We start from the raw sequence: 6,000 nt of genomic DNA on the forward strand, positions 1-6,000 counted from the left end.
AAATGTGACAGCTTTCATTTGACATCCCCAGCCTTGCTGCTGTCGCTCAGGGTTTTTCTCCTCGCCACATAACATGAAATCACTGTCAGTTTGATAGTGTATAGCAGTGTTGCTGAAGCACAAAGGTTAGGGGGTCGGTGGGTGCGTCAGAATTATTTACGTTTGCTATGCATGAAATGGCACTTGGGGAGCAAGGCAGGCTGCCAAGACGGAGAGGAATCGGGGCTGTCTGGTTGCTCTCTTGTATCTCTCCATGCTGGATTGTCAGGGTAGGATTTATAAAGATCGCTTCAAAACAGTATCATCTCTCCTCGAATGGACGTGCCCCCGTCTGTTGCAGTGGATGCCATTATCACTATTCTCATGACAAAGCATCTATCAATCTCTGCTTTGTTTATAAACAAATCTGCCTGCCCTGCATAGGAAATTGATAGACTACGGAAAAATACCATTACCAAAGGAATAAGTTAATTATATTTCAGGATCTCAGCAGGGAATGCTATCTCAGAGTATTCAGTAAGATCTGACCAGTGGAGTTATAATTAAAAAATGTCCCCAGGGAGGAACTTGTAAATTATTTACTGTAAGGGGTTTTTCCAGGTTCTTTTAGTTTAATTACACACTCTGAAAGAGAAAGGCCTCAGAAACAAATTAGCTAAGAGGTTGAAATGGCTTTGTTGAAATCATGCTCATGGCTAAGCGAGTGGAAGACTGAGAGCAAGGTTCAAATATAGGACAAATCTTTGGAAGCTGGCATTATGGTTTAAAAATCATACGGAAAGTACCAAAATGTCCGTGTGTAGAAAATGAAGTCACTGGGTTTGTCCAGTATTCCCACTGGCCTCGGAAGACGTTCGGTGTAGTCCAGATCTGATAGTGCTTCATGTCCTCGTGGCCTTTTGCCTTGTGAGGGGAGGGACTGGTTGTTGTGGGATTTTGATAGGGTATGGATAAAGTTCCAGCAGAGGGGGTGAAAGGTTAGAGGTGATGGAAAAGCAGATTAAGAGGATGCTGGCACTACGAATTTTCCATCCCGCTCACACCATCTATGGCATTTTATCTCAAAACAGCCTTGTTAACCCTCAATGGAAGGTGGGCTGAATGTCGTGCTTGGTGCTGAGAGACAGGCACCCGTGCCATTAGTGATGTGGCTTTTTGAAATGCATGGGTGACACCTGACTTGCTTGCCCTCCCACATGAAACACGGCTTAAGCGTTGCCTACCAAAGCTGGCCCCTGGAGTTGGGCTTTGTTGGTGTGATCCCTGGTCAGATGTGGAGAATGGAAGTCAAGAGGCCACTCTCCATCTCAACCACTGACTCATTGCTTGGCAGAGGGGGAGGCATTATCTAATATCTGTTTGCTAAGGAATAAGGCAGCCAGTAATACTATATCTGCCTGACTGTTGCTGCCAGATTTAATGTATGTAATGGCCTTTCAGCTGCCGTTGTCCTTGCATTTCTTTCTTTCTGAAGAAACCACATCTGCTGTGCCACCCTTGCAAAGAGCCAACTGGCTGCTGGTGCATAAAGGCTTGTTAGCCCATATACATGCATATAGCGCTTCTCTTTTCCTTGCCTCCTTTTTCTTTCAAATTTATGGCACTTACAGCTCTTATTTAAGCTGGAAACTGCCCCAGAGTTAACAGTCTCTCTACCCCCTGCATGTGTACAGTCTTCAACACATGGCACTTGGGTATAGCCTGAGGGTACCGTTATCACGTCCTAAACAATAAGTTCTCCCCCTTCAGGCAAACTAGCTGAAAATCTGCAGATGAAAGCTGCTTTAGTCATTCATCAGGCAGATGAGATCTCTGCTTTTATTTTGTTATAGTGTAAATCTGCTGCTTAGTTTTCTAGTCTCTCTGAAAACTACTGAATCATAAAAATGCTTGTAGTGAATGCCAGCTTGTCTGTCACCAGAATAATACATTAAATGGCTTATCAACTCCAAGAGAATACTACAATACTTTTGATATTATTCGGATATATAGTTAGGGAACAAAATATGTTGACAGCTTTAGAATTGTCTTGATCAGTAGATTTTATTTTGTATTTTAGTATAGCCTATGGAGTAGTCCTTGGGGAGGAGTGAGAAGACCTCCCCAAATTACTGCAAATGTAGCTTATTGATGGGGAACACCACAGAGCAAGAATGGAGTAGAACATAAATGTAAAATGAAGGACTGTTCTTGAAAAGGCAGAACTATAAGGTTTGAATAGTCTCAGCGTTTTTAATTATTTAATTATTAGGAGTGGTGAATCCATATTAACCTTTATGGAAAAGTACTATAGACTATACTAAAGCTGAATACTTTTCTATACCCCTTTGTTATCACCTTGTCAAATTTAATAAAAAACTACTAATAAAGAAATTCCATTAGAATGGCTGAAAAAAAAAATACTGGAAATGATCATTTACTATTAAATAGTTTGGATTCATAGAGTGATTGTTATTAGGCCATATTAAAATGTGTAAGACTTTTTCATTTTGGATACAGCTGGAAAATGTAATTACAGATAAACTATGGAGAGTCTTCACTATTGCTGCAAGTTTCCCAGCTGGTTTTCTATCGCTGTTGTCCTGGTCCATGCCTGGGGCAAGTTGGAGCGGGGCTGGGAGCTGCCTGAGCCTGACCCAGTGGGATGGGGCAGGGATGAGATGGTCTCGTGCATGTACTTTTGAGTAAGATGAGATGGGGTTTAACAAGGGGAGGGGAGGCAGGTGGCACCTCTGGCCACGCTGGTTGAAGGAATTGGTCCACAAGTGTCATCTGACAGAGCAAATCACCTTCAAGTCATGCTAGTGGTGGCAAACCCAAGCTTCAGGTGCGCTGATGGTGAAGGATGAGGCTGCCAACCCTTCACAGCTGCGAGGGCTTTGCTTCCCCAGGGCTGACCCCGGAGATCAGCTCCTGACCTCCAGCCCTCACAGAGAGCGGTGGGAATGTCATCTCCAGGAGACCCCTGGGGCTGGTGAAGCTCCATGTCTGAGGTGGCACATCAGGCAGGGATGGCAAGAGAGAAGGAGATGGCTCCATTTTATCTCTTCAGGGTTGGTGATAAGATCAGGCTGTGCAGAGGCTGGACTTGGCTCTGCAGTCTTAGAGATTTTATATCATTTCTGGTGTGGAGAAGGTCTGCAGTCCTCTGGGAACATCACTCTTGGAGCCCACCAACCCTTTAATACAGTGTGGGACAAGAGTAAAAAATATGTCTAGAGAAAGCAGGTAAATTTAACAGGAAGCAGGAGCTGAGGTGGGAATTTGGGGAGCTTTAGATATAATCAAATCATGCTGGAAAGGGGGAAAAAAGAGATTACCTTCTGCAAGCTGAGCTGCAGTGACTTCGTGGGAGACCGAAGGGCTTAGCTCAGACTTCAGCAGTTTTTCAGTTGCCCTCCTGGGGACATCTTGCAGGAGTCAGTGGCCAGATGCAAAATACTCTTTTATGACCGTGATAAACACTTTGCAAAGGCTAAAAAAACCAGCTTCCACTTTACAAGGGCTAGATAAGCAACCTGGCAGCTCGTTAGCTTTGGGAGACTTGCTTCCATGAGACTTTGGCTGCCTGAACTGGTCAGGCTTTTAATAGACTTTATCTGCTGTAATGCTACCGACGTGTTGCTGTCTCCCTAACACAAAATGCTTCTGTATGACCACTGTTGTTATAATAAATTAAGAGTAGTGGGAAAGGCCCTGGAAGTTAGCCATAAATCTGGTGGTAAGAGCCGGCGAGCAGCAGGGGCTGGGCTGTACATCATTAATAAAGATGTTGAAGAGGTGCAGGCGGCGGGTTGCTGTGGATATTGTTACTCAGGTCTGCACCACAGCAGAGCTGAGATTTGATATGCACAGGACAATCAGTCAAAAACTCTCTGCTGTTGTAAAAATGATGCAGGTTACTGTTGGTAAAAACTGGTTTTGGTAGCGAGGTTATTGTTTTGCTTTTATTTAAAGAAAGAAAAAGAGTCCGACATAATTTTTCAACATATGAATTCCTGAAGAATTTCCCCAGTTTGTTGAACAGCGCTGCGAACACTTTGTTTTGCGTAATTTGCACCAAAATTAAAGTGAGGTTTAAAGCTCTTTAGGGCACTGGTCTTAGCTCTGTATGCACAGTCTCAAGCACAACGGGCCTCTGGCTGGGATTAACACCAGCACAATGCACATTATTGAAGCAGGATAATAAAGAGGCAAGAGGAGGGTATTTTAATGCAAGAGGCTTAAATCTGGTTTTGAGTAAAGGCTGTGGAGCAGCAGCAGGACCAGTCAGGCTATTTTCTCACCAATTGAATAGTTCAAAACACAGCCTGGGTATACAGCTGTATGGTTTGCCTCACTTTTCCCTGATGAATACCCAATCTTTTGGAATAACAGTGTCCTTCAAATTTTGTAAGATACTCTATGGTGCACGGACAGAAGCGTGAGAGGGGTGGCAGGTGTCTTGCTCTGTGTGTTACTCAGAAATTAAATGCCTTTCTCTTGGGACAGCAGGGAGAGAACTGCAGCCGTCTGAGCATCGTGGTGGGGGAACATGGAGCTGCAAGGGTGAATGGCCAGGGAGGAGGGAAGGGACCAGCTCTGCAGCAGGGGCTGTCACCGACTCATCTCCTGTCCATCAAGAGACTTTATATACAGAGCCATGGGGAACACAAGCATTTGTGAATTTTGGGGGGAAGACAGAATGTAAATTCAATTTTAAAGCAAGCATTTGGCTAAAATTAGAAGCCATAGGCCTGTGTGCTGTGACAGGAGACATGGCTAATTGCAAGCATGTTGCTACCCGACTTGATTATTGTTGTGACACGCAGATCATTAAGGTGATGGTCTAAACACGCAACAAATTGTTTAAATATTAAACTGTCAAGTCCTTCCTCTGATCTCTAAATCACCGCCTAAAGTAGTGGGGATGTGTGTGTAAAAAAATGAGTTTTGGGCTCTGCCACTGATGCCGCGTTGCTCCCTGTCAGTGTGGCGACTGCTGCCAGGACGCTGCGAAATGGCATTTTCAATCATCTGCTTTGTTTGCAAATGTATTTAATAACTGATCACACGTGCTCTTCTGCCAGCTCTCACGTGGGCACAGAGGCTGCTGCCTCCCGTGTGCCCCCCTCTCCCTCAGGTCTCTGGAATGACTGGCCCTGCCCAGAGATTTGGGGCAAACCAAGGCAGATGGGGATCTTCTGCTGCGGATTCAGGTGGGAAACATCCATCTAACTGCTGCAGCGGCACGATGGGGCAGCTCGTTGTGTGGCAGCAGGTTTGGAAAAACAGCCTTTGGTGGGGCAGCTACAGGCAACTTCTGTGCTTCCAGGTACCATGTCTTCTTTCTGCCTAGATCTGCAAGATCCATGGGTTTGGGAAGATGCCGTGACTGCCAGTTCATGCAACAGCTGTTGTCAGGTAGAGGAGGATGAGGAGGAGGCCACCACAGAGCAAGCTCTACACTGCTTTTCCATTTTCTTAGTCGACGAAACAACACAATTAATCCCTTGGTGCTCAAAATACAGTAATGTGCTTCCCAGAGAGGAAGGATTTGGCTGCAGCTGAGCATCCCACTTCTTTGCAAGGCCCCTGCAATGCTGTTGCTCCATGAAATGACCTCTGTTCACTGTCACCTTCAAGATGAGACTAGAGTGATGTAAGCACGCTAAACTGCCCTCATCTCCCATTCTGCTCTGTTTAATTTTATTTCTCAAATAGCTGTTGTGCCATGCAGAAGGTGCTGTGCATAGAAGACCTAGTGTAGAAACTGTACTGCAAGAGAACAATGCTGTTGGGGGAAAAATATGCACATATTAATGACATTCAGTCAAGGGATTATTAAAAGCGATGAGCCCAGGGCAGTTATTTAGGAAACTATTTGTTCAAGGAGGAGACTCTAACAGATTTGGCTTTGTAGTTTCCTTCCCATGTAACACAGAAGAGTGCAGGAAGCCAGCTCTTGAATTCCTGGGTCACAACCCCATCTGCTGAAGAGCTTCAGCAGGATCAATTTGA

This window comes from Nesoenas mayeri, assembly GCF_963082525.1.
Source record: "Nesoenas mayeri genome assembly, chromosome: 11".
Classification (NCBI taxonomy): Eukaryota; Metazoa; Chordata; class Aves; order Columbiformes; family Columbidae; genus Nesoenas; species Nesoenas mayeri.